Raw genomic sequence first — 19154 nt, 5'->3', positions numbered from 1 at the left:
AGCACACAGAAGTGTGGTGCAACTCTGCATATGCTACTCACTGTAGTCAATTCAACAGAGACTAGAAATGACCAAAGTACACAAATTATTTTAAAAATTTATTTCATAGTAGATAAGGCAATTACAAAATAAGGAAAAATTATCATTGCTGGGAATCTTGTAGTGTGTTTTTTAAAATACACAACAAACTTTGAACTCTGGTTTTCCATCTGGAAAATGAATACTGTACAGTACTTAGTAAGAACTATCTGAGCTTTATAGTCCAGACAAAACACACTATCTCCCTCAAGTGGTCAGTGACATTAGTTTTCTATTTCTGTATTGAAGTCCTATTATTAGAAAGTATGAGAACAATTTTGCACATAATAAAACATTTTTGAGTGTTTGGACTCCTCATTTTATTTCAGATATCTCCCTATTAAAATGAACCGTGGACAGAGGAAAAGAGATCAGACTAGACAAGAAAAAAATGCCTCAGAAGTGTGGTTGAAAGTCTTGCTTAAGGTAGCTGAAATAGCCAACCACTTGTAGTCATAGATAGTCATTTTTGTAGCCGAGTTGCTACAATAATGGTTCCATGGAGAGTAGTAGTAAATGCTCTGAAACTGCAATAATCTAAGCTTCTCACTAGGATGCACAGAATGTTACCTTTGGAGAGAGACTCAGGCTCAGTGGTAGAGCATCTGCTTTTCATGGCCAAGGTTCCAGATTCCATCCTTAGCATCTAGTACTGTCTGAACCTTGGAAATCTGCTGCCAGCAGTCAATATAGGTGACACTGAGCTGCTATCATATAAAGGCAGCTTTATGTGTTGCTAATATGTCCCAGGTTCCCTCTGTAGATGACTCTGTTGAATAAATAAGTTCAACAATCCCTGCTGGTTAAATCAAGAGCTTTAATGTATACTTCAATGCTCTGTACAGCACCTAGCATCTTAGTGGTCTTAGATACACTAGCAGTGGTAAAGGATTTAGCAAAATCAAAGGTAAGAGGAATAACTTTCAGCTGAACTTTCAGCTTACCATATGCCAGATGTCAAGAGGCACCAAATGTGGTTAGTGTTCTTTGGCTCAGTGAATTTCATAATGTGTGTGCATTGGTCACATCCAAAGGGATACTGGTCACATCCAAATTGTTCACAAGAGACTTTGCTTCTTCATAAGTATACTTTATTAGGTAAAATCAAAAATGTTAAGAGATAAAATAATTTTGAGTCTAACAATGCAAAGGGAAAAATAGATGTTGGAGATGTTAGAGTAACCTCCCTTTCAGTGCATTTGATATGCCTATTATGGGTCTGCCAAGCAGTACCAGAACGTTTCAGGTCTACATTTGTGTTACCAGAGACCAAAAAGAAAAAGACATTTTGCAATGGAATGTGAAATAAAGTTTGGCATCAGTGCCCTTCTCCCATGCTTGATACTGATAATAAAAGGGCTGATCTAGTCTTTGAGAAAATCAAATGACTTTGGAAGACCCTAGGACAACTGCAAACAAGTCTGGTATACATACACTCAAATGCCTCCCCCCAGTAGAGCAATCTCCTCCTCAGGACTAAGTGTGATTTCCTACTACTGATTAAATTAGCCTTCAGGACTAGAACCTCATGATTAGATCAGTCTCAAAGGGTGAGCCTAACACTATAGCGGGCTCTACTCTTAGGTAATTTAGCCTATCTGAATCTCCCAAGACAATAAATTCAGTCACAAGACTTCCTCGCTGCCCTTCAGCAATACTCAGATAAGGATTTTCACTTTAAAAGTAATCATACTCCCCATTTCTGAACAGGAGTAAGGTGGAAGGCGCTCAACCCTTTTTGTCAAAGATGTTCAGTCTTTAGGGTATAAAAAATACCCCCTTAGAGTCAGTACTTTGTACATGACATGGATTCAAGATTCACCCATCTTCACATCATTCTGTCCCTCAGGGATCAAGGCCATGCTGACTATCATTACCTTGACCATTCAGACCACTGCAGAGCCCAGAGAGAATGCACATTCCATTCCATGGATGAGTCCTAGAGATTCCCAATCTTGAGAATCTCTGAGCTGAAACCACCTATGTGGGGGGTCTCTCAAACGCCCATCACAACTTCAATCTAGCTGCCCAGGGGTCCCCTGGTTGCCAAGCAAATCTCCACCCCATCATTCCAGTCCAGGCAAGCTGCAGGACTGGTAGATATAGGCCCCTCCCATTGTTACCTACACAAGGACAGGGATTCTTTTCCTCTTTTCCTGATTCTTTTATATCTTTTACCAGGGAACCCTTAATTTGTGTGTCTTTGATCATGATAATTGGTGGTCAGAGAAGGCAGCACTGGATTTTATCAATCAGCGTCTTCGTGGTAGCAAAAACCTATACATGTGTTCTCCCTGTTCAAAGCATGCTTAGTGGAGATCCATATTCACCATCAGGTTTCTCCAGCTATGCTCAAAAGATAACTACATTATCTAAAAATCCCCATTCTGACCTCCTTTGCTAACATCCTACATCAGAGTGGCAAACTCGGGAGAATTGCCCTCTCGCATCCATCTTCTCTCAAAACTTAGCCTTCTCTCTCACTTTCCTAACTGTGCAGCCATTGCTGATTTAGGTCATCTGGTACCTCAAAAGCAACTGCATTGTTTTAACTTGTTTTTCCTCTCCCCTCCTTTTCTAACCGGCCTATTCCCCTGATTTGCTGTTCCCTGTGTCAGTTAATTCCCAACCTGTCCCAGAAACCATCTCCATGCTAGCAGTTAGTTTAACGCCAAGGAGACTCATCATGGTTACCCCATTCATTTCAATGGGTATTATTGAATGCATTGCTTTTCTGTGTTAATATTTGTGTAAATGAGTTTAGTCTCTCAGATTCCCCATGTTTTGGTTCCCCAAATGAGATTGGGTATTTTGATTGCAATTCAATAGATGCTCAATATTTTGCATTAGAAGCTTGCTGTCCTTGTTTCTATCACTCCCACATTTGCACACAGGTTAGCCCTTGCTGCAAAGGTCCCAGAGTACACATGTGTCTTGACCTCTGTATTGTAACAGCGGCTGCCTTAAATACTGTGCAGGGAACCGCCGATCCAAGTGAGATGTGTGTGTGCTGCGTGAAAGTCACTCCAAACTCTGCCTGGGCTGTTTGCAAAGTCAGGGCTACTACGTAGCTACTAAGAAGTGTGTCATTGCAGCTGTGATGCAGCTTCCATCATTCCCAATGGGAGTAGCATTACAACTGGAATGACGCACTCTTAGTAGCCAAGAAGCAGCCTCACCTTCACAAAGAGCAGAGACGAGCTTTGGAGTGGCTTGCAAGCAGCATGCGTGCTTGGATTGGTGGTATCCTCTACAGTAGGCAAGCCAGTGGTTCTCAAGATGTTTTTGATACTGAAAAAGGCAAATTTGATGGATCCCTCCTATCCCACACATATGCATCACCTATTAAATCTTCCCCATGATCAGGATGATATTTAGAACTTTAATCCAAGGTGACCAAAAAAACCCTACTTGCATTTTAAAATATCCCTGAACAAAGTGTTGTTTAAATCAACACTTTAAATCAACCAATATATTGTGTTATAAAAATATTGATCTGCTTATGCCATATTACTACAGTTGTTTTGATTCACTTGGCTATTTAATTTGTGTGCATCAAGAGTTTCTCCCCTCACCTAAAAGACTAATAGAGCATTATCTTGGGACTTGTTTGCTGATGCAAAGATATCATAGTTCTATAGATCCACCACAATCAGCTTGTGCTAACACAGCTACATAAGAATTCTACAAAGGTAAGTGAAGGGCATCCTTATTGCAGTGCTGCCTACCAGCTGAATTTCTCTTAGAAACCATTATTTCAAACATGTAGGGTTGCACAAGTAGCAGTGCCTCTGTGGATAGTGTATAGTTAACCACAGGGTTAATGGATGGTGCATTGGTAGGCCATTGAGTCCAGCAATGTCCAGGATACTGGGAGAACATGGTGAGCAATTTCATTACTCTGATGTAACAATTCATGCACTTGATCAAATGACAGCATAGTTGAAGGGATCAAGCTGGTAGCCAAATCATTCTTTCTTTGCGGGAAAGTATGAGGGTAAAATAAATCAAATCCTACAGACTGGTATGCTGTGATGGACACACCAGGCTTTTTCATGGCCCTAGTGGGATCCAGTATGCTGTTGCTACTTCTAGTGCCTCCTTGCAGCAGTCACAATGGCAGCTAAGCATCACTAAGCTGGTAGTCCCCATCCTGATACACTGTCAATGTCTCTCCTGATACACTGTCAATCATGGAAGATTGCAACCTTTTTGTTAAGAGAGGTGTGGTTGATTCTTGTTAGATAAAATTCACAACTTCATTATTGTAGGAGGATGTTTCTTTCAGATAGCAACTATACAAATAACATTTTATTTCTACTTCTATCCAGGAATGAAAAAAATTGTGTTGGTGGCTATCAGCCAGTGCAACAATTTTACTTGTGACCTGGCGCACAGATGAAAGTAAGTATGATTCAATAGTTTTTTGCAGTCCTGATCCCTTTAGAAGAATGGCTGTGCCAAGTTAAACCTGACATTTTAAATGACATTGTTGAGCTTAAACTGTGTGAAATCTGAGATTCTTCTCTTATACTATTATTTCCTCTTAAAATGTAGTTACTGCCTGGCAACCAAGAGCAGTGTGGGCTCACATGTATTACTCATTTCTGTTCTTCCTTAAGACGGAAGTTGGGGGCAGTCCACACATTTGAAAACAAAACAAAAATAAATAAAGGCTGGGCTGCAAAGTCTGGTTAGGCTGGGTGGGGGCACCAGGCTCGGGAGCCTTAGTCTGGAGGGACCCTTAGTGAGGAGCAAGCACTCTTGTCCCAGACTAAGGTCTCCTGATTAAGAGTCAGGACAACTATAGATGCTACCCACTGAACAAACAAATACATAACATAGATAACATACAAAACGAGATTAAAATGTCTTTTATGATTACAGAATAAACCTAAGATAGACTGATCAATCATGATCTTAACTGATGTTCACCAAGAATTCTGCATGTCCACTACAGAATCTGCATACTGCAGAAAATTCTGGGTGTTACATATTCAGTGTTGGGCCTCACTGCAATTTACCATCATCCACGGTGAGCCAATAGCACATCCAAGGTACACCCACAAAGTGCACAGTGCACAGGGACCTCAGTAGTGGCGGGCAAGTAGTTTTTTGGCTGTTCTCAGTGAATAATCCTGATAAGCTTTCAAACCATGAAAAGAACTGATATATTGTACAGTATTTAACACTATTCAGTGTATACTTAGCATACAATAAATTGAATGTAATAATTGACAAAGTATTTTTTTTTAACCTTACAGCATTTGATAGATAAAATGCAATACTTGTTAGTATCTAGCTTATGAGATTCTGTACATCTCTAAATCCAAACAACTAAGAGGTGCTAGCAAGTTTAACATATTCCTATTTCATGTGGTCAAACTTAAGAATTCACATTCAAGAGCAAGTTCGAACTTTGTTTTGAAATTTGCCATCAAAAATTTAGTGAAATTTGAAGTTAATCAGCATTAATTAGTGTGCTTGCTTTACTTTAAAATATGGTTTTGAGAAAGTAAGATACCTTATGACACCAGTTATGAAGCACCGGTATAATCCATGCAGCTTTCTATCATTTCAGAATGCAGGTGGGAAATTCATATAATTGAATCTTCTCCCATGTTAAAAATTTACTGATGGTATAAAAGAGTATATTGGGGAGAAACTAACATAGGGAGCTACCATAAACTGAGTCAGACCATTGGTCTGTCTAGCTCAGTATTGTCTTCACAGATGGGCAGCGGCTTCTCCAAGGTTGCAGGCAGGAATCTCTCTCAGCCCTATCTTGGAGATGCCAGGGAGGGAACTTGGAACCTTCTGTTCTTCCCAGAGTGGCTCCATCCCTCAGGGAGAAGCCAGAGAAGGGAATGGAAGGAAATGTACTGAAGATGGTAGACTATTGGCTTACAGCAAAACTCTTCTTTCCATTCTCTTTTCCAGCACAAGAATGGGAGTGAAGCATGAGGACAATGGCAGCTAGCACACCACACTGGGATATATTTTGAGAACTGTGGACGTAGGGCCAAGTGAAATGGCCAGAGCAGGTGGTAGACTGGCGAAGCTGGTCAATCAGTCTACCAGCGGAGATCACCTCATACAGTCTCATTAGTGGGCCAACAGTGACAGAAGCACAGCAAAAGCATCAATAGTTAATACTGTTCTGACTTCAGATCCTTTCTTTCCAACACAGACATGGACATTGCTTGTCAAAGTACTTTGCAGTAAATCATCTGGAATGTTTGCAGCCTCTTCTAGTAGATTATCATAATGGAGGATACTTATTTATTAAGCACTGGACTGAGATCACCAAATTCCTTTCACATGATATGCCAAGAAAGGCATCAGGTACTAATAACATTTTCTTACCACTAACCAGGATTCCAATATGAAAAGGGATTTCAAAAATCCTGAAACCTTTTTGACCACATTTCCAGTTAGTTAGACACAGCCTTCAGCCATTCTGCTGTAAAATTTTCCTAGCACCACTGGATCTTCTAATAACAGAATAATTTTTTCCAGTGTATTTAAATAGGAGTGACCACAATGATATATGCCTTGCAAATCAGAAAAGTAATGTGATAGGAAATGTATGCTTCCTACTTGTCTCTCTGATCTAGGAGCTGTCCTAAGAAGTTTTGGAAAGTTTTTCAAAGCTGTGATTCAAGGAAACAGAAAAATACATTTCTTTACAGTGCACAGTACTGAAATCAGGTCTGCAAAAGGCCCGATTCTGTTTTTAGTCATATCAAAAGCACTTCTCTGGGACCTTAGGGAATCCTGGGGACAGGACATCATATCTTCCTTCTGACCAGTGTCAGCACTGATGGGGACATCAGTGAAACCTTTTAAAGCAAGAGGAGGCTGCAGCTGTAGAATATTGTGAAAGGAGGAATGTGGCATAATAGGAGGAAGGTGGCAAACACCTTGCCCAGCCAGTACCCAAAGGCAGTTTATGGCTCCTGCAATAGGCCATTACAAAGACAAGAGCTGCAGAAGGATCTCCCCAATGGGGGCAGTCCAAACCTTTCTGCTGCCTGAGGAAAAGCAGAGTGCCCCTCCCCTCACAATTCCACATACACTAAGGGCCAGTTAAGGATCTATGTGAAGACTATGGCCTGCATGGCAGAAATAGGTTCTTTAGTTACTGCCCCATCTAGAATGTATGTCTTGCCAGTGGGATGGGGTGCTTTTTCTGCACTGTGAAGCCTGCAGGCCTTCAAGAAACCTCCACATGCTGACCTATTCCATATTATGTTTAATCTTACATGATATATGTAATGTTGCATAACTGAATTTCTTCTGCATCACTGGGTCACAAGATGACATAAAGATTTGGCAAGAGCCCAAGCCCATCAAGAAGAATTCTGAAATCAAGCTGTTCCTACTGAAGATTTCAGTCTCACATCCCAGCATATGCTTCACTCATCATTATTCCAGTTTCACAAACGGTAGGTCTAGACTTATGTATGTTTTAGCTTGAGTGGATTTACTTTGTAATGCAGCTTCAGTGGCTTACCTGTTCTTGAGATAACAATATTTAATCTAAGGCAAATCTGGATAACAAGGATAAAATGAACAGGCACAAGCAATGGTCATCAAAATGCTCTTTATCACTGTATAACAGTTAGTGAATAGGGAATGGAAGTTATCACAGTGGCAACTATGGTAATTTATAAGTTGGCTATGTTACCAGTACTCAGATGAAGCAAAACATGGTACATGATAATGATACTTAATCAGACACTTTTATATGGGACCAAGTGATTAAGACTTTGTGTGAGTTCATGCATAACTTCAGCAAGTGATTATCTGTATGTATGAACTATCTCAGATCAGACATTACAGACAGAACTTTCACAGTACTTAATATTACCACAAATAATATTTTCAGTAGGGGCAATCCACACATCCAGCTGTGAGTCATTTAGTACAGAGTAATAGGCCTTCTTCGCACATCACAGCAAACCGTGGGTCCAATGGACCTGCAGTTTGCTCCCATTCCCTCCACCATGCTCCCAGATGATCCTGATCTGGAGTCCGGGAGGCTGCAAGGGGAGAGGAATTAGCTGTGTGTGCTTTCTCCTTAACATGAAGGAAAGCCATGGCAGCCAGTCACAAAGGAGAGAGGGAGGAGTTTCCTACCCTCAACTCCAATTTCACACTGTGGCAAACTCGGATGACATGATGCCGCTTCTGGACCTGAGGTTAGGCGGTGAAACCAAAAGGTAACTGAAGGTTACAATTAAGTTTGGGGGCAAAAAAGACCTGACAAAACCATGGGTTTGCGCACTCAGATGACCAAAATCTTGGACCTCTGGCATGGTTGTCTCTGGTTTCGCATTATGTCCATAGAGCGCTGAGTAGCAGGTCTGTGCAAATATTCTGCTCCAAATAGCTGAAGCTTAATAATCCACACAGTCAATCACCTTGCCCAACCAAGGGAGATTGGAGACTGGCCTATAACTATCCATCGCTAAGGGATCCAGGGAAGGCTTCTTAAGAAACGGTCTAACCATTGCCTCCTTCAAACAAGGAAGCACCCTACCCATCCTTAGTGATGCATTTATGATATTAACTAGGCCACCTCCAACTTCCTGCTAGAAAAAAGTAGCCAAGTTGGGCAAGGATCCAAAGAACAAGTGATAGGCTGCACTGCCCCAAGCAGCTTGTCTACATCCTCAGGGATCACAGATTGAAACTGATCCAATCTAACACTGCAAGAGGGATTGCTGGACACCCACTTTATAGACTTTGAAGAAATAGTGGATTCCAAGTCAGCCCAAATACAGGGGATTTTCCCCACAAAGAATCTATTCAAAGCATCACAGCAGAACAATGTTTCTGGGGACTGATTTAAGACAGAAGGAGTGGAAATTAAACTCCTCACAACCCAAGATAGTATTGCTGAACATGAATCTGCAGATGCAATGCGTGCAGATCAAAATTTGTTTTTTTGCTGCATGCACTGCCACTGCATAAACCTTCAAATGGGTCCTATGCTGTGTCCTTTCAAATTCAAGCCAAGTTCTCCTCCACTTACTTTCCAGTCACCTACCCTGCTGCTTCTGCCCCCTCAACTCCTCTGTATTCCAAGGGGCCATTTTTGGAAGGGACACTTAGGAGCAGTCATGTCTACTGCACTGGTGAGTTCATTATTTCAGGTTCCCACCAGGGCATCTACAGAATCACTGGCAGCACCAACATTAAAACCCTCCAAGGCTTTTTGGAACCCTACAGGATCCAGCAGCCTTTTGTGGTGGACCATCCTAATAGGTCCATCACCCCTGCAGGGGTGGATTGTGGCTGTGAAACCAACCTTAACCAAGTAGTGGTCCATATATGACAATGGGGAAACCACTGGATCCCCCACCCACAGAACATCCCCCTGATCTGAACAAAAGACCAAATTAAGTGTGTGTCTGGCAACATGAGTTTGTTCAGAAACTAGTTGGGATAGGCCCATAGTTGTCATGGCCGCTATGAACTCCTGAGCTGCACCAGACAAGCCAGCCCCAAAGTGGATATTGAAGTTCCTCAGCACCAAAAGTCTAGGAGACTCCAGCACCAACTCTGTGACCAGCCCCGTCAACTCAGTTTGGGAGTCAGTTGGGCAGCGGGCTGGACGGTACACCAACAGAATCCCCAATCTATCTCTAGTTCCCAGACTCAAAAATACACAATCAGTATAAGTCAAGTGTCTCACAGGGGGCCTGGTAAGGGAGATTGAATTCTTATAGACCACAACCACTCCACTCCACCCACTTCCCCTAGCCTGCTCCACAACAGAGTAGCCTGGTGGGAGAAGCTGGGCCCACACTGGACCACTTGCCTCTCACAACCAAGTCTCAGGTCAGCTCCTTCATCCATGATCAAATCATGGACAATTTCAGTCTTATTCTGAACTGAACTGGCATTGCAGAGGAGCAAGGACAGACTCTGTGGGTAGTTGGAGCTGTTCCCCAAGGCCTGAGAGTTGACAGAGCAGTTGGAAGTGGAAACAGTTACTAAATTACTGATTTCCCTCCCCCTGGAATGGCCAGCTGCTCTACCAGCGCCGATTCTTCTATTTTGATGTGCTTGTATATACAACAGTATTAAGATTATTTTTACGAGGTTCTTGTCTGGAGTACAAGTGTGCATCAGTAAACCAGTGGATAAAAAGCAGTTTCATGCAGCACATACAAACATATTAGAATGTGTTTTTTGCTGGGTTTTATTAATACACAGAAATGCAGAGGGGAAAATAGAAATAAATTCAGGAACTTAAAACTGTGGCAAACTGTCCATGCATGCTCCAGTTCTGGAATTAATTTCAGAAGTGTTCCTAGTTGCATTGTAATTCAGAACGACTGGAATGCACAGCAGAACACAACCCGAAGCAATAAAAGAACAGAACGGAGGAAATCCGCTCATCCATAGTGATGAGACATTAAGGGGTGCACATGAACATGAAAAACCAGCCCTTATTGATTTCAAGTGAACTTCCCTTCCATGCAACAATATTTAGGATCAGAGCATAAAACATGACTGGAATATGGTGTAGGCAAAACCTGCGTGACAGTCTATGTTAGTATTTTATCCTTTCCATGGAATTTTACAACAGGACACAGGTTCTTGGTTTGGATTTCATAGCCTTCATGATAGACACATGTAAAGATCCAGGGGACCACCCTTCCTTTACGTCTAGACAGGAAAAGGCTATGGAGTCTTTTAGACTCTAGAGGTGAATGCCAAGATCTTGTTGCTACTGTAACATGTGGTCACGGTATTGAAAAGGTTGAGAGCTTCTGTAGCAGAATGGGTGTCTATAGTACTAATCAATCCAACATGAATGATAAAATCATTTTTAAAGGTGATAGGCTAATAGTACTGTCCATGGATCACTGATAATGCTGACAAGCTCATAGCTGTAAAATATCCAGAAGAAATCGAAATAATTGACTCCAGCTGTAAACTATGAATCTCTACCTTTGCCGAATCACAAATCTTTAAATCTACTTTCTATCAACATTGTAAAGCTCTGCTAGACAGGCTTCTACAGTCTCAATGTGGTCTCCGCCCTATTCCCTTCACTGGCAGGTAAACAGTTTTATTATATGATCCTGTTAGTAAGCTAGTGCATTACAGACATACTAGACTGCCTCAGCCAAAGATTTGCTAGGCATTTCAAATCAATTCTTGAGATGGGCAAAGGACTTCCATCTGAATTCAGAATGGTATCAGTATTTTCAAGCCTTCTTGAAGAATCCTTGAGAATGGTGCTTGCTTTTCCCAAGAATTCTCCAAAGCCCAGGAAGACTCAGCTTTAGGGAGCTTCATAACATCACCTTCCATTTTTGTCTGCAAATTTCCCTCTTCCCTCTCCTTCCCCAAACTTAAGGGGTGGGAGGAAGGGAAATGGCAACCAAGATTACAGCTCTTCCAAGGATTTCAGTTCTAAGTAATAAAGGCTTCTGAGAATGCTCAGATCCTCAAGCTCTGGGACCTTTAGGAGATTCTAATATTGTATTGTATTGAATTGTATTGTATTGTATTTAATTAATTCTTGTTTGCACAAACAGGTGTTATTGACTGGTTTGTTTTATCCAGACATCGAGTCCTTCCCAAGGACCTGGGATGCCAGAATTTTGTTATCAATGTTGTTGTTATAGGTATCGCCGCAAAATGTAGGTTGTTCCCAGTCAAGTTGTTTTTTGTAGTTGGCTGATGGTGATTTCTGTGGCCCCTATGGTGTTGAGGTGCTCTTCAAGATGTTTTGTAATTGCACCTAGGGTGCCAATTACTACTGGGATTTTGGTTTTCTTCTGCCACAGCCTTTCAATTTCGATTTGTAGATCTTTGTATTATCTTATTTTTTCTGTTCTCTTCCTAATTCTTGATGTTGTTTCCATTGGGCAGTTCTGTTCGTTCTGTTTTTATTATTTTTCCTCTGTTCATTATTAATACAGCACACTTATCTAGTCCAAACGCCATTGCTATATCGTTACTGAATATGCGGACAGTGTCTAGCAGTGATTTGATTTCTGATTGGGACTTTCCATACAACTTCAAATTGTCCATGTAGAGCAGATTGGTTTTTTTTACTTGATGTTTTAGATGTTTGGTATCCAAGGCCTGTTTTGCTTAGTATTTGTGAAAGTGGAGCCATGGTGTTTACAAACAACAGAGCGGATAGTGAGTCCCCTTGGAAAATACCTCTTCTGATGCTAACTGGTCCAAGTGTCTCACCATTGATTGTTAACTGTGTGTACTCTCACGTAAGACGTACGTTTTGGGCAGTATAACAATGTTTTAATAAATAAGAAATAAAATACTCCACATGCTCATTGCTTTAAAAAAATATATCTGAATGTTTTTGCTGACACCAGTTGTTTCTAAACATTTTAGTATACATGTATGAGGCAATGAGTCGAAGGCCTTCTTGTAGTCAATCCATTCAACACTTAGATTTGTTTTTCTTTTGCAATTTTCTAAAAACATTTTGTCAATCAGCAGCTGGTCTTTTGTGCCTCTGGTGTTTGGGCAATTTCCTTTCTGTTCAACTGGAAGCTGCTTTTTGGTTAATAGGTGTTGCATCACTTCATCTGCTATTATTCCAGTTAATAATTTGAACATGGTTGGCAGGCAGGTTATCGGTCTATAATTACTTGGAACTGCACCTTTTGCTGGGTATTTCATTGTGAGGTGAGTTTTGCCAGTTATTATCCATTGTTCAATATCACCTCCTTGCGAAATGTGATGGAACTGTTTTGATAGTTGTTTATGAAGGCCTGTTAGATATTTAGGCCAGGAGCCATGCAGTTCATCCTCTCCTGGTGCAGTCCAATTTTTAATTTTCTTTGCTCTTTCACTTATCAATTCTGGTGTTATTATTAGATCTTGTATTTGTTGGTTATTTTTTTCAACCTCTTTTACCCAGCCTGCTTTTTTATTGTAACCTGTTGGATTGTCCCATAATTTGCCCCAGAATTACACGGTTTCTTCTTTATTTGGTATTTCTGTGTTTCTTGTAGTTTCTCCTTCTTTGCTTTGATAGAAGCGTTTCTGATTCATCTGGAATTGGAGATTCTGCCTGTGTTGTGCAATTCTGGTTTTGTATCTGCTAATCTTCTTTGACACTGCTATTATTTGCTGTTTTAGTATTTCCAGGACTTCTGTAATTTTCCTTGAATCTAGATGATTTTTGGATCAGATACTGTTTGGTGTTTTCATTCTTTAGCTTCTTGTCTTTCATATCTTTCAATTATTATTATTATTATTATCTTGTTTACACACTCAGACAGGTGTCATTGACTGGTTTGTTTTATCCAGACATCGAGTCCTTCCCAAGGACCTGGGATGGCTGAATTTTGTTGTCAATTGTTATAGATATCGTCGCAGAATATAGGCTGTTCCCAGTAAAGCTGCTTTTTGTAATTGGCTGGTGGTGATTTCTGTAGCCCCTATGGTGTTGAGGTGCTCTTTAAGGTCTTTTGGAACTGCACCCAGGGCGCCAATTACCACTGGGATTATTTTGGTCTTTTTCTGCCACAGCCTTTCAATTTCAATTTGTAGAGCTTTGTATTTTGTGATTTTTTCTATTTCTTTTTCTTCTATTCTGCTATCCCCTGGTATTGCTATGTTGATTTTTTTCACTTGTTTTTCTTTCTTCTTGACTACAGTTATATCTGGTTTATTGTGTGCCAGATGTTTGTCTGTTTGTAGTCGGAAGTCCCATAATATTTTTACATCTTGATTTTCTTCAACTTTTTCAATTTTATGGTCCCACCAATTTTTGGCTACAGGTAGCTTGTATTTTTTGCAGATGTTCCAGTGTATCATCCCTGCTACCTTGTCATGCCTTTGTTTGTAGTCAGTCTGTGCGATCTTTTGACAACAGCTGATTAGTCCACGGTTTCATCTGCTTCTTTACAAAGGCGGCACCTGCTGTTTGTTGTGGATTTTTCGACTTTTTCTCTTATTGCATTTGTTCTTAGTGCCTGTTCTTGCGCAGCCAGTATTAAACCCTCTGTTTCTTTCTTCAAGTAACCATTCTTAAGCCATTGCCAGGTCTTGGTGATGTCTGATTTCCCACTTATATTGTGCAAATATTGACCATGCAGTGGCTTATTTTTCCATTTTTTCTGCTCGGTTCTTGACTTGTTCTTTCTTGTAGGCCTGCTTTGTTTCATTGGTGTTGAATAGTTTCGCGTTATTGACCATTTGAAGTACATCTTCTTCACTGTCCTTGATATATTCTTCAAGACCTCTTTTTTCCTCCTCTACTGTTTGATGGACGTGCAGCATTCCTCTTCCACCTGAACTGCGAGGGAGGTAGAGCCTATCGACATCACTGCAGGGGTTCAGAGCATGATTGATGGTCATGATTTTCCTGGTCTTACGATCTAGCGTCTCTAGCTCTGCCTGGGTCCAGTCTATTATTCCTGCAGTGTATCTGATAACAGGTATAGCCCAGGTGTTTATGCCTTGTATGGTGTTCCCGCCATTGAGTTTGGACTTGAGGATTTTTCTAACTCTCCTGATGTATTCACTTCCAATTTTTTTTTTAACTTCAGTTTGTGCAATGTTATCAGCCTGGAGAATGCCCAAGTATTTGTAATGTTCTTTCTCTTCCAGGTTCTTGATCTTGCTTCCATTGGGCAGTTCTATTCCTTCTGTTTTTCTTATTTTCCCTCTGTTCATTATTAATGCAGCACACTTGTCTAGTCCAAACTCCATTGCTATATCTCTACTGAATATACGGACAGTGTTTAGCAGTGATTCGATTTCTGACTGGGACTTTCCATACAACTTCAGATCGTCCATGTACAGCAGATCGTTGATTTTACTTGATGTTTTAGATGTTTGGTATCCGAGGCCTATTTTGTTTAGTATTTGTGAAAGCTGGGTCATGGCGATTACAAACAACTGAGGGGATAGTGAGTCCCCTTGGAAAATGCCTCTTCTAATGCTAACCTGTCCAAGTGTCTCGCCATTGATTGTTAACTGTGTACTTCACATGCTCATTGCTTTTTAAATAAATATCTGAATGTTTTTGCTGACACCAGTTGTTTCTAAACATTTTAGTATCCATGTGTGAGGCAATGAATTGAAGGCTTTCTTGTAGTCAATCCATGCAACACTTAGATTGGTTTTTCTTCTCTTGCAATTTTCTAAAATCATTTTGTCAATCAGCAGCTGGTCTTTTGTGCCTCTGGTGTTCGGGCAATTTCCTTTCTGTTCAGCTGGGAGCTTTTTGTTAGTTAATGTGTTGCATCACTTCATCTGCTATTATTCCAGTTAATAATTTGAACATGGTTGGCAGACAGGGTATCGGTCTATAATTACTTGGAACTGCACCTTTTGCTGGGTCTTTCATGATGAGATGGGTTTTCCCAGTTGTTAGCCATTGTTCAATATCACCTCCTTGCAAAATGTGATTGAGCTGTTTTGATAGTTGTTTATGAAGGCTTATTAGGTGTTTAAGTCAAAAGCCATGTAGTTCATCGTCGCCTGGCGCAGTCCAATTTTTAATTTTCTTTGCTCTTTCACTTATTAATTCTGGTGTTATTATTAGAGCTTGCATTTGTTGGTTACATTTTTTGACCTCTTTCATCCAGCCTGCTTTTTTATTATAATCTATTGGATTGTCCCATAATTTGCCCCAGAATTGCACTGTTTCTTCTTTATTTGGTGTTTCTATGTTTCTTGCAGTTTCTCCTTCTATGCTTTGGTAGAAACGTCTCTGATTCGACTGGAATTGGAGATTCTGCCTGTGTTGTGTAATTCTGGCTTCGTATCTGCTAATCTTCTTTGACACTGCTGTTATTGGCTGCTTTATTATTTCCAGGACTTCTCTAATTTTCCTTGAATCTAGGTGGTATTTTTGGATCAGATACTGTTTGGTGTTTTCATTCTTCAGCTTCTTGTCTTTCATATCTTTCAATTTACTAGCATCTGATCTAAGCCTGGAGATTTTATTTTCTAATCTAATCTTCCATTTAGGTGATGTACTACTTTCTTTTTTTACAGGTCCATTGATCTTATATCCGAGCTCTTGTGTTGTTATTGTTGCTGCACTGTACATTAGTTGGTTTGTTTCTTGCAAATTATTGGTTGTTATTTCTGCAAGTGCAGCATTGACATCTTTTAATACCTGAGCAAGTTGGTTTTTGGCAACTGTTTTTGGAGCTGGAAGTCGAACCCTGGTGGTTGTTTGGTTCATGTGCTCAGTTATTTTTTGCTTTAGTTCTTGTTGCTTTTCGGTTAAACGGCATTTGTGTTTTTGAGGTGAAGGCAAAGGGGAGGTTGTTGCCTGGTTTTGATTTTGAAACAGTTCAGCAACAGTGATATCCTTTATTTCCAACACCTCCTCCACCTGCGCCTGAGCAACTGCTTCAGTTGGTGGTAATTCTTCTTCCATATTTTGAGCCTGTATTGCTCTTTGCAGTTCTTCCAGCTCAACTTCTGTGAATACTTTATTTCTTATTATGAATCTTCTCTGGTCTGCTAGCCTTTGTTCTGTTATTTCTGTGTCTGGATGCTTCTCTTTCCAAATTTGGTACATTCTTTTTAAATAACCTCTTCTCGTTGGACTAGACTTGTAATAGCAGATCATTATTTCCTTGTTGGCATTTTCCGTATATTTTTTTCAGTTAAGCGACGTTTCTTCCAGTAACTTTGCTGTCTTCAGCCCTGGTTGCTCAACTGAAGATCCTGAGTCCTGTTGCCCACTTGCCACCAGATGTCCAGGGACTCCAGCACCTGGCGCGGTCCTTGTTGACCCGGGCAACGACTGATCCGGTATAGATTTATTAAAGTCAGCTTGCCTGTCCCCTGTTGTAGTCTGTCTACTAACCCTTTCTGTTTTGTTGTTGAAAAGTTTGTCCCAGTGGGGATCCTGTAGAGAGAGTGTGTGGAGTGGAGTGAGACGAGAGGGAGGGAAAGGAGAAGAATAAAAATGGAGTTGTTTCTAGAATAAAGCCTTAGTTCAATCTGCATAAGACTACTTGTGTCTATGAAGGACCAGGGAAGAAGCTATAAAACACCCCCTGCCACTGGTCCCACCTTCTCAGACTCCCATCTAGGGTCAGTGGCTCCACATGGAGAACCATTTTTGACAGCAATTCAGCCTGGCTTTCCCTAACTGATTTTCCCTTCCTTTTCCTCTCCTTCCTTTTCTGCCCCAGTCTGTTGTCTTTCTTTCGGGTGTAACTCTGAGGATAGAGACTGTGTTACTCTAATTTTTGAACAGCACCTAACAAGTTGTTATAAATTAATAGATACACAGATGGAAGACTGCTTGAAGACTTCTGTTCTGAGATCTTTGAAGGACGTCGTGTATACGTTTATTGGACTTAACCAAAGCACAGTTTGGAAGTTTAATCTTTCAGTGGTAGATGTTAGCCCCTGAGCTTATTCTGCCAATTCCCAGAAGCTTCCCTGGTTGCAACAGCATCTCCAGGCCTGGACTTTGCACTTTTGCTATGCTCAGGAGCTGCACCACAATGTGAGCTCCCAGTTTATATTATATATGGGGATGAGTCACTTATTTGGCAGTGGACTGGTCACCCCTAGATTTGGGCTGCAAGTAACACAAATTGCAAAAGGGATTAGTTCCACAACACCCCCTCTCCCTACATGGGGGCATGGCTAAGCAGACTTCAGAACTAGCTATTGTGAGTTATCTGGCATCCCATGTCATTTTGGACTTAGTATGAACACTAAAACTCCCCTCCCTTCATCCTCTCACAAGAGAGATAACACCAGTTGCAAATGAAGCAATTAGGCCAGGAAGGGAAAGCAGATAAAGACCAGTGCAGCAGCAGACTCCCTCAGGATAGGATGAGTCAGTAACGTAACTTTGAAAAGGTGCACATTGAAACTTTTGATAGAATTATTGAGAAGCCCTTCCCAGCACAGGATACTCTTGGACGCACCTGCACACTCTAATTGTCCTCACAATCAGCCTTGAATACAATAGGCAATTCACATACTTTCCCACCCAGGAAGGATGATATGGCACAATGCATTCCATGCCAGCCCATCTGAGCTCTTCTATTCAGCAAAGTATGACAAAAGAAAAGCGTCCTCAAGGCATGTTTTCGGATACAAGTATCCCTAACTCCATGACCTACTGTGCTCCCTTGTGCTTTACACTTGGGATTCCATCAGACTGCAACAAGGACTTCAGCAAGACCATATTCATGCTTCCTTGTGTATTATACGCTTGGGACTCCACTGTAACAAGAACTCCAGCAGACCACCTTGGTGTGTCCCTCTCTATTGAGGCCACCTGAGCTGAAATCAATTGTTCCAGCCAGCTTGCTTGGCAGACACAGGAGGCTGGGTCCACCAAGAAGCTATTCTTGTGGACATCCCTCCACACTAATTCCTACAACTCTTCTGCTTTCCACTTTGTCTCCCCGGATGGATGCTAATCTCCAGCTGCCCGAGTCGGATCTTCGTGAGGACAGGTGATATAGCCTCTTGCCCGGCTCTTTCAGGGCTGAATCTATCCCTCTCTCTAATTTCTGAAACCTTACCTCCCTATCTTAAAGTAACTCTCTCTAGCCGGAATGTGGAACTTTAAGCTAAACGTGTCTTACAATAGTTTGTTTTTTAAACATATTTGTTTTATGCTAGGGCTGCCTAGTAACTTAGTCTTATTGCTTTTATTTGTTTTTCTTACAATAAACTCCTTTAGTTAATTAAAACCTCTCTCTCTCAAGCCAGTTTTCTTGAGTTCAGATGCTTGCAGAATTTAAAACTGATGGAACTGTGTCCCCTTTTGAGCTAAATTCCCCACATTCGCCTGAACTGGGGGTATTAACCAATCATCCCCGAGGCAGTTCCATCAACATAGAACAAGTCAGGAAAATTAAATAATCCCAGATAAATTGACCTACTAAGCAGCCCTTTTCCCTGTAACAGGCTCAGAGAAAGGCAATTTGGTTGTGAGAGAATAGTAATCCCAAGTAAAAGCAGTCTACATATCAGTGCCTTTGGCCAAGGACTAGAGGTATTAGTGGCAAAGGAGAATGGTGGTCATCTTGACCAATGGTATTACTCTAGACATCCATGCAGTGGTGCCATTG

At 41.0% G+C, this 19154-nt stretch overlaps 1 long non-coding RNA gene across 1 annotated transcript in view; it reads left to right on the top strand.

Moving 5' to 3' along the window:
- LOC128343644 (uncharacterized) overlaps positions 1 to 18825 on the top strand; it is a 37240-nt gene extending 18415 nt beyond the window's left edge. Inside the window, exons 2-5 of the long non-coding RNA XR_008315632.1 lie at positions 4410 to 4482; positions 6019 to 6423; positions 7398 to 7526; positions 16713 to 18825. This is a non-coding gene — a long non-coding RNA (uncharacterized LOC128343644). The remainder of the gene's footprint in view (positions 1 to 4409; positions 4483 to 6018; positions 6424 to 7397; positions 7527 to 16712) is intronic.
- The last annotated feature ends 329 nt before the right edge of the window (positions 18826 to 19154 follow it).

This window comes from Hemicordylus capensis, chromosome 1, assembly GCF_027244095.1.
Source record: "Hemicordylus capensis ecotype Gifberg chromosome 1, rHemCap1.1.pri, whole genome shotgun sequence".
Taxonomy (NCBI): Eukaryota; Metazoa; Chordata; class Lepidosauria; order Squamata; family Cordylidae; genus Hemicordylus; species Hemicordylus capensis.
The sequence above is the reverse complement of the archived record's forward strand: the minus strand, read 5'-3'. Positions and strand labels throughout refer to the sequence as shown.